Source organism: Dreissena polymorpha, chromosome 13 (genome assembly GCF_020536995.1).
Source record: "Dreissena polymorpha isolate Duluth1 chromosome 13, UMN_Dpol_1.0, whole genome shotgun sequence".
NCBI classification, from domain to species: domain Eukaryota; kingdom Metazoa; phylum Mollusca; class Bivalvia; order Myida; family Dreissenidae; genus Dreissena; species Dreissena polymorpha.
Window position 1 is genome coordinate 74,929,835 of NC_068367.1, and position 10,867 is coordinate 74,940,701.

A 10,867-nucleotide genomic window follows, 5' to 3' on the forward strand; every position below is an offset into this window, starting at 1 on the left:
ATTAAATATGTTTATCATATGACCTTATATAAGTTATACACAAATGCCTTATTTGATTGACTCAAATAGTATTCACGTCAAAATAAGCATAAGAGACAAAACAATCAAACAATACATTTATGACTTCATTAGATATAAGCCGACTACAAGCATGCAAGTGCTGCAAAATACCATAACAATCATGGTGCAATTAATCAACAAATGAAAACAATTCGTTCTTAAAACTTAAAAATAATGTTATTTTTTTCAGGCCACGCTATTTGTCAAACCGAATGAAGGAGAGGGGGAGGCGGCTTATTTGTTTAATTCCTTTTTTCCATCAGAAAAAAGCATTCACGATTTTCACGTACTATGAAGTTTTTTATCCTAAAAGAAGAACTGCCCATATGCATGTAGATTGAGTAGTGTAAATTAACTTTGTCCTTACTCTGACATTATAAAATAACTCATGCATTTAATCCCCTGAAATAGGTAAACATCAGAAAATTCATTCACACGCATGGCAACTTCCACTTCACTTAAATTGTCTTAAATACATTTATTGCACTTTCAAAAATAATAAAATCTGTAACTTGAAACAATCATGAACGTTTCACAACTAATGTGGCGAGGCCTGAGAAACTAAATAGTTTAGTAAACTAGCAAAACGACTTGATAACAATGCATTTTGATGCTCCAGTGACTTAGTCTACGGAGGTAGGTCAATCTGAATAATGATCAGTATTTATTGTTATAATATATGTATTCCAATTCTACAACTGTGATACCATTAAACATGTGTTGTATTAAAAAAATACAGTATGTATGCCTTTGTTTGAGTAGAGAATGCCCAAAACGGGTTAACGTTAATAATGAACTTACATTTAATTCTACCTGTCGAAATAACAGATTATATTTTAAGGAAAATAGTCACTGGCAATCGCTTTGTTTTCCCTTGCAAACCAAACACCTTTTTTTAAGATTTGAATTCACGTATTTTGTTCAAACTACCTTTATGTAAACCAACTTATGTACCTAATTTTTGCATAAAATATAATAGAAAGAGTGTATTTTAAGCACTGAAAAGTTATGCCGATGTGTCATCCATATATTATTTGTTGAAAACAATATAAAAGTTATAATTAATGTTGTTATACACGTATAATCACCGCTGACTTTGACAGCATTATCATTATATAAAAACACTAATAATTAAATATGAACCAAAGCAAACACTTATCAAACACGTAGTTTAATATTATTTTAAATCACTTACATTGTAGTATATATACTTACTGGGAGTGCACATGTGGATCAATTGTTAGACCCTTGTTGGTGCCAACTTAAAAATAATATGTACCAACAGGAAAATTATAACAGTGTGACTCAATTCTGAATATACAGCACCAAATCGAACACGATCAATTTCGCATACATGTCAAAACACTTAATTACATTCCAGATGGCAGATAACATGGTTAACATAATGATTAATCACTTAAAACAACCGACATTATAGCATCATATCGCAAAGTGTATAAACATGATAAATTATTAGCTTTGTGCATGCATTTACATATCACATATGAATATATGTTTCAAATATGTTTTGTTCTAGGTAATCTACAGCTTGTTCAAGTGTGTGTACATGAAGAGTATTCGAAAAAAAAACAAGTAAATAGCTTGTGTTAGAATGCATAAAAGAGGTCAGTCGCAAACGCGATAAATTGTTTTAACAATATCTTAGTCTGGGGAATGGGTATGTTAATTGATCTTTAACCATAAATGAGACAAACACATAACTAAATCTGGCATCTTAGTAATTTTCATCGTCGTTGAATTATAAACTTCAATTAAAACATGGGAAAAAATGCAAAACTCCTCGCGAATTTTTGTAGATCAAGCAATTTTGATATGAAAAACATATAAACATACCAATTATATACACAAAGCAAATATGTGAATTGATAGCTTATGTGAATATCTACACGCAAAACAAATGCACACAAATCTGTGTTGGAAATTATTGTAATATTTAACAACTATTTAATCAATTCTAGTGCGATATTTACGCAATAATTTACATTTTGGTAAATTTTTACTTTAAAATATCTATTAAGTACTCAACTGCAAGTCAGACACCTGTCATTCAAAACAAATTTAGTAAAATTGACAAAATATTCATTTGTATTCTTCATATTGTAGCAGTAGTTTAGCAGTAGTTTTTTTATGTTATTTACATTTATCTTATTACATCTAAAAGTGTTTGTTTGTTATGCTTGAACAAAACGTTTGTTTCCATTTATCCGACTGAATTTTGTTGTGCCTTCTCTGAACGTTTAGCCTTCTAGATTGATTTTTTATCATGTTTGCTATATTCATTTATATACACCAAGTTTAGGGTAAAAAATAACTTGTATAGTGAGTAACTCGTAGAAATTCGTCATAGAAAGTACAAAGAAACACTCTTTGGCCGAACTATATACCAATCCTAATTTGTTCGGCGATATGATTATGAACAAATAACGTTTTTGACTGAACCGTATTAATAAAACATTCAAATACAATAAGCACACATATATCGTTTTCGAAAAGAGTATATAGAACAAGAAAACACAAAAAAATGTGGCAACTTCATCCTTTAACGTATTCTCCTAAACGTGCATTATATGTGTAATATTTTTTTAAGTTAAAAGTCCTCGTCGCTTTTTTGTTTCAATTAAATTTCTGCAAAAGTCTTTGACATTTTTCCAACTTCTGTTGTGAAGGTCATTCTCACATTCAATACATGCAAGTATTTCTTTTTTCCCTGGTAATTTACCCATTATCAAAAAACGATCAAAGTGTCTGTGGACAGCTCCTTTTTCGTTTTCACTCCATTGCTTTTTGGCTGCTTGTTTTGTTCTCCTGGTATTTGAAGTACCCTTTTCTGTACATGGATAATAAAACACCATATGACGTCGCTAACTGCCGTGTGTAAGATATTCATATTAAATATATACTTCAGTACAATTTTTCATAGCAAAATTACGACAAAAGCGTCCAGGTACTTACGGCACCTGATAATGACATCGATGTCACACGACACATTTGGAAACATTATTTTGCCTAATGAATCAAACAATTACTTTTTTAAAGATTGACTGAATACACCGACGTAGCATGTCATAACATATACCAGGTTATAACATGTTATCAAAGTTCGAAAAAGTATACAATGAATATTTTTTACAGATACTAATAAGACAAAATGTATGCACGGTTAAATGAAAGGTATTGTACTTCTCTGGACAAATGTGTTGGAAGAAAAAAGAACTGGTGAACGGACTGCGGTTCACGGTAAATCCTGTATGTATTGTGCGGTGGTGGGTATAAAATGAACTATCTTTTCTTACCCATGTCAGAATATATCGTATAGTAAAATATCGAGTAGACGCTATTGTTTTTTTTTGTCGTTAAGATAAAATATCAACCAATGTCCATATGTAACACGCAAGTTAAATTTCCTAATGTCTCAGAGTTTCATACACAGTAATTGGCAGCGTATAAGTGTTATACTGAAAATTAAAATTAATGATATTACACTTCTTGGATAAGCGATAATTAACGTTTTTGTGATTATGATGAAGTCGATCTTTATAGACTACAGTGGTTAATACACATGCTCACCAGTTTCATTGACAGGTGTAAGTTCTAAATTCTTTGTGTATATGAAGATTTTGAAAGACAAGTAGTTCATAGTCACTACAACTGGTAAACAATATTTTTATTCTTTTAAAATTCGTAAAACGTGTGCTATAACATGTTAATATAATGATCATCGACGTACGTGTTATGTTAAGCCCAAATACCAATTAGCATCACCCGGATTAAATATTGGCACAATATAATTTAATGCAAAATTACGCCAATTTCACTGAAGACTAAACCAAACCAGAAAATACGCCTTAGTAGCTTCGACATAGTAAAATTTTACAAACCGTCTCATCGACTTCTTCCGTGTGTACGGATGTTGTTTGTCCTGGTCCCTGGCTGTCCGTAGATCCAGTAGTCATTGTGTTGCCTATTCAAAACAACAATAAAAAATGGTATAACACATAATTTAGTCAGAGTTAAAAAGTTCGTTATTCATGAAACCATTTAGTACAACACATTGGCATTAATTCCTTGTACAACAATTACAATAATTTCATGATGTTCATAATATGATTTTAGGCATGTGTAGCAATAACAAAATCACTGTGAAACATACCCTTTTTTGTTCCGTACATTTCTGAAAATGCAAAAAACAAATACACATTATCAGACAGAACGCATTTCAAGTAGAGCTTGACGACGTTCAATGATAAACCATTTTAATTCACGGCTAAAAGTTATTTAACCAGAAAATACGCCTTAGTAAGGCAAAATTACGCCCATTTCACTGAAGACAAAACCAACCAGAAAATACGCCTTAGTAGCTTCGACCTTGCGAAATATTACAAACCGTCTCATTGACTTCTTCCGTGTGTGTGGATGTTGTTTGTCCTGGTTCCTGGCTGTCCGTAGATCTAGTAGTCATTGTGTTGCCTATTCAAAACAACAATAAAAATTGGTATTACACATAACTAGTCAGTGTTAGAAAGTTCGTTAGTTATGAAACCATTAAGTACAACGCATTTGTATTGATGCATGTGTAGTAATAACAAATCACTGTGAAACATACCCATTTTTTGCTCCGTGCATTTCTGACAATTCAAATAACAAATACACATTATCAGACAGACCGCATTAAAGTAGAGCTTGACGACGTTCAATGATTAAACATTTTAATTCACGGCAAAAAGATATTTGAATATCTGTATTTAAAATGAATAACTCATGAATGAACATGAATGTAATCATAAAACTGATTGGCTATATTTATAAAAATAATAATTCAAAAGACATTTAAAGCTTATTTTAAATGTGATAAATATCAGTGATAAATCCATCACAGATGACATCTTTACAATAGAATGTACCTTTCTCCATGGAAGTGTTGGTACTCCATAATCATATCGGAGTTCCTCGCCAATTGCAATGTCTCTGTCGGCGAAAGTGCATAGATGGAGAGTTTGGTTGACTTCAACTATTTTCATTACACAATATTGTTTTGCGTCTCCATTTTCGGCATCATTTATCATTCGACCCTCATGAAATATATCGTTGGTAGCGTCAGTGCTGAATAAGACATTTAAATAAACACTTCTGTTGCTTTAAACTAAAATAACGCGCATGCCAAATTTAATTATTATGGTGAAAAATCTAAAGATAATTCCTCTTCTAATGGCGTGATTTAAACGTTTGATGTGCAAAGTAAAGATAATTTGTAGTTACCAGCAAGATTTGTCTCTGTATTTAAAAAAGTAAATGAAGCTGCCTTGACCCTCCTTTTCATACTCCTTTTCTAATTGCCGTGCATGTTTTACTCGTGTTATCAGATCCCCTTTGTATTCGAGAAGAAAGTCTCCTTTTTTAAAAGGCTTAGTGGCAAAGACTCCTTCGCCTGAAATATTTATATTTGTAGACATTTTATATTAATAATCATTTTGGTCATATAATTGAAGGCTAGATATAGGCGCCAATAGTGTTTTATTAATAAATAATCAATAGATCTTTATGCTACTTCCATACTTCTGTCCAGTATTAAGTAACCCAATAGTCCATGTTTGTTTGCTTCTTTTTAATGGAAAGTGGCTACGATGTTCTTTTATAATTTCTAAACGACTTTAAACATAACCATATACAAAAATATTTGTACCTATGACATCATTGACGGTTTTACTTCAAACCCTGGTGGATCAACGTAATTCTGGCAGTACGTTCTTGCGAGATCAAGGGGACTTGGACCCTTTTGGCTACTAAATGTTAAAATGGAAATGTCGATGAGAAAAACAACAAGAGCTGTCAGAAAACAGCGCGCTCGACTATTCAAGAGCTTGACAGTATAAAGTAAGCCACCATGGGGAAATTGTTCATATTCAATAAGGTCAAGGTACTATAGTTATATTCTAACTGGAAGAGGACCATAATTGAAACATATTGATCCTATGTCAATGTCTTGTAACTTGTGAATATGTTACTATGTCGTAATAAATAAGTTTAAACCAAACATATTGATCGCTTATGTTTTAAAGAAGTGGTACATTATAGACGATATTGAGTTCAGCTTTCCACAAAACATATGAATTGAACATTTGTAAAGACATAAAACAAACTAATAAGATTGTATTTCAAGTTTGATAGCAATAGCTTGGGTGGGATGGTTGGACGGTCTTAAGAAAAAACAAATTGCTTTTTTAACATGTTAAAAAAAAATAAGAAAAACAAAAACATTTTTTTTGGGGGGGGGGGACTTCTAGGGTGGGGCGTGTGGGATGGTTTGGGTGAAGACCATTGTGGTGAATCAGGTAAGTGTTGTTTTGTCAAAGTATGAATCAACTTTGATCTTAAATAAAGAAGTTATGGCAATTTAATCAAAATTTATTAATTTGACCGTCAGATTCAATGTCAAAGGTCAAGGTAAAATTCAACTTGCCAGGTGCAGTACCCTCATGATAGTAAGAAAGTATTTGAAGTTTGAAAGCAATAGCCTTGATACTTTAGAAGTAAAGTCGATGTAAACACAAAATTTAACAAAATATTCAAAGTTACTAAGTGGAAAAAGGGCCATAATTCTTACAAAATGCTTGTTACAGTTGTCTGCTCTTGTTTATAGATTGTGGTCATGTTGGTCAAGAAGTATGCAAAATATGAAAGCAGCATGTCAAGGGACAATTAAAATATTTGAGGTGGTACGCAAAGTTTAACAAATAATTATTAATAATATGCATATTCTAAGTGGAAAAAGGGGCCATAATTCTTACAAAATGTTGTTTACAGTAGTCTGCTCTTGTTTATAGATTGGGGTCATGTTGGTTCAGAGGTATGCAAAATATGAAAGCAATATGTCAAGGGACAAAGACAATATTTAAGGTGGTACGCAAACTTTAACATAGAATAACCAATAATATGCATATTCTAAGTGAAAAAAGGGGCCATAATTCTTACAAAATGCTTTTTACAGTTGTCTGCTCGTGTTTATAGATTGGGGTCATGTTGGTAAAGAAGTATGCAAAATATGACACCTTATGTCAAGGGACAAAGAAAATATTTGAGGTGGAACGCAAACTTTAATAAAGATTTATCAATAATATGAATATTCTAAGTGGAAAAGGGGCCATAATTCTTACAAAATGCTTGTTAAAGTTGTCTGCTCTTGTTTATCGATTGGGGTTATGTTGGTAAAGAAGTATGCAAAATATAAAAGCAATATGTCAAGGGACATAGAAAGTATTTGCGGTGGTACGTAAACTTTAACAAAGATTTATCAATAATATGCATATTTTAAGTGGGAAAAGGGGCCATAATTCTTACAATATGCTTGTTACAGTTGTCTGCTCTTATTTATAGATTGGGGTCATGTTGGTAAGGAAGTATGCTTAATATAAAAGCAATATGTTTAGGGACAATATTTGAGGTGGTACGCAACCTTTAACATTCTAACGCTCACGCTCACGCTAACGCTCACGCTAACGCCGAAGCCGGAGTGAGTAGGATAGCTCCACTATATATATATAACGAAAAACTGCCTAGAGCTCTACTTTGTTTAACGTATATTTATAAAATATATTCGTGGAATATGTACCGTAAAACAAGCTTTGTAATCAAATGATATTTATATAAATCGATCTTTAGAATTCGTCTTCCAGTATTACTTTAACGTTTACATAAAAACGCTTTTTAATAGTAATTGAAAGTTGTAAACATAATTAAAAAACTTACCTTAGTTTAATGCGTTTTTTTCGCTCGAAACTCCATTTTTCCAACTTACTTTCACTAAATGATATAAATACCGAGTGTATGATTTTTAAACAGCGCAACCGGGGAACTGTTATAAGCCTGGATACACACTCGATTGTAATTTGGTCAAAAATTGTGTATATTTTGTGCATGCCACAAACCCGCTAATCGGGGAAGGCGTTGGATTTCTAATTTAAATTGACAGTTTGGTATTTCATACACGTAGATTAGAGATTTTCGCCTAAAACCAACCGGGGAATTCCCCGGTTGGTAGGTGTTCCCCGGTTTGTTGGTGTGTATTCATACAATTTGCCCCGGTTGGTAGGTTTTACAAACTCACACACACACACACACACACACACACACACACACACACACACACGCACGCACGCACGCACGCACGCACGCACGCACGCACGCACGCACGCACGCACGCACGCACGCACGCACGCACGCACGCACGCACGCACGCACGCACGCACGCACGCACGCGCGCGCGCGCGCGCGCACGCACACACACACACACACACACACACACACACACACACACACACACACACACACACACCACACACACACACACATATATATATATATATATATATATATATATTTATTCATATTTATTTATTTATTTCATCTGCTCTTTATTGTATCGGTAAACTTGTTTACTGTTGGTGCTCCTTAAATCAATACCGGGAACCTTTGAAATGTGTTTACCTGTTATGTTGGAATAATAAGTCACATGGCGTTATTTGTTTTCACTTCAGGTGGCTGCAATCTAACGGTTTAGACAACCTTTCTGGGGAGCCGTTCAAGAGCTTGACCAAACTACAGGAACTGTGAGTTAAGATTGTTGTTTCTTTGTCGCACGATAACACTCTGGGCCTCTTGATTTTGTTTACTTTCTGGTATAAATGATGTTAAACAATAAACAGTGAAATACTCTGACTGTTGCTCTTTTGGTTTTTGAATGCAGACCCATGCTATATTTGCTATATAAAGACCGATGAATATTCAAACATTAATAGCTAATATCAAGTCTTTGATTAAGTCGTTCATAGCAGTATAATCATTGATGAGTAATTTAGTTCACTTTTGTTCTTGTTAAAGGAAATTAACCTCCAACGATCTCAAAATCATGGACGACGGTGTATTTAAAGAAGTGCCTAACTTAGACATATTGTCAGTCGTTTTCAGAGATGAAATCCAGTTAATGTAACGCATGCCAAGTTATTATATTGCAATGGTCTATTTGGTTTAGCAATGAGCATCATTTTCCATCGGTTTCATATACAAAGAACGATATTTAATAAAACTTAATTTATGTAAGCTCATTTAAATATTTCTACCAATGGTTCAGATTACCCATTTCTGTAAAGATGGATCTGCGTTTATCTTTATGGTATTTCGCACTTCGTTTTTACTTATTCTCTTGCGAACAATTAAGGTTTTTAGTGGGGTTCTGAAAATCGGTATGCAAAAGTACAACTGTTCACCAAATCTCTCAAAGATTGAGGACTAAAGGCGAACGGTTAATACCTTTCTTGAGATGAGTATACTTACCATAACTGTTTTGTACAATGAAGATAGTCCACTGTGTGCGTTTTTTTAAATCGCATAATCGCGTAACACAGCTCTCATTAAAGCTCGCATGGGCAGGTCAACCAATAAATGCATTCGCGAAGACGCAGCGTGACATGTACATGAATTCCAAAGTACACACATAAACGCGCACACCACAGCACCTGGGGCAATTAATATGAAATTAATATGCAACCTTAATAGCAGTCGATTCATTATCAGATCAACGGGAGAAAAACGGAAAAAAACACTAAGTGATCAACAGAACTACTATTTCATTATTTAAAACAAATACAACTATTAAAAGAAAAATGTCTTATTTGTATATGCATACAAATTCAATTTCATTTTTGTTTTACAATGATAAGTAATACTCTGTTTACTGAGAAAAATCGTGACCATCGGAAATAAATTATCCATATGTAACTCAATAGAAAACATTACAATGATTTGTTTTGATCATTTTCGAAATTATTCTTTTAAAATGTGTTTGAATAATTTTTATAATAACATAAATCTCTCAGTCTGGTCCGGAGATACCTAATGCGACCGCGAAACCTTGCATGATTTCTATCTGATAGCGCAGCTCCTAACTAGACTGAGCAATTTCTGCGCAGGCCGAAACGCCATTAAAAATCCGCGCGATAATCAAATATTAAAATGCCATATATTTCGATGTTGAAAAAAATAAACTCATTAATAACCATGGCAGGACACATATTATGTGATCTCCCGTAGTATAATTTTTATTCACGAACATTTACGTGTGGTTTGAAAATACGTGCACTTAAAAACACACTTGTCATGTGGTGAACATGCGACTAACAAGTGACAAAAAAAATAATTTAAAACTTTGTCTTAAATTTAATTATTAAAAAACTTAATTTTTTAACTTTATTTCAAAGTCAAGATATACGTCGAAAATCTTTTTTAACCTATATTTCTTGTTTAAACTGAGCTTAATCTTTGAATTAATAAGTGGAATTTATGTGAATCCTATGAGATATTGTGAATCAATGTCATTTTCCTCCTAGATGTTTTTGCAAAATCTCATCACTGTAGACAATTAAAAGTAGATTAAATTGAAGTTTGCAGTTTTCGCGGCTGTTTTATTGGCCTACGTTAAGAATTCGAACTTGTTACTGTAATATTAAACACTTGAAACAGAAAACAGCTGAAGTGCCTTCTGCACTTTGATAACAACTTTGCGAACAAAACGACATTAATAGTTTACCGGATGTAATACAATCTGCTTTTTGAAGAACCTTTTTTTATCCCGAGCTAGGAGACAATGATCAAAATACGATAACATTTAAATATAAATTAGTTAATTGCGATTTGTCAACATGCATTCGATAGTTTATTGCCATGACAACAAGAATTTGAAAACCAATAGACAATAAATCCATTTAATATACGGACTGGTTAAACATTCCTTGCC

General features: G+C 33.0%; 2 long non-coding RNA genes across 2 annotated transcripts in view; one reads left to right on the plus strand and one right to left on the minus strand.

Moving 5' to 3' along the window:
- The window catches only part of LOC127855177 (uncharacterized), a 23,545-nt gene extending 14,861 nt beyond the window's left edge, over nucleotides 1-8,684 (plus strand). Inside the window, exon 3 of the long non-coding RNA XR_008037383.1 lies at nucleotides 8,613-8,684. This is a non-coding gene — a long non-coding RNA (uncharacterized LOC127855177). The remainder of the gene's footprint in view (nucleotides 1-8,612) is intronic.
- Nucleotides 1,216-6,230, minus strand: LOC127855175 (uncharacterized). The gene is made up of 7 exons (XR_008037381.1): nucleotides 5,762-6,230; nucleotides 5,338-5,506; nucleotides 4,983-5,181; nucleotides 4,466-4,548; nucleotides 4,232-4,252; nucleotides 3,960-4,042; nucleotides 1,216-2,908 (listed from the first exon to the last, which is right to left on the minus strand). It is a non-coding gene; the product is annotated as an uncharacterized LOC127855175 (long non-coding RNA).
- Nucleotides 8,685-10,867: the final 2,183 nt, after the last annotated feature.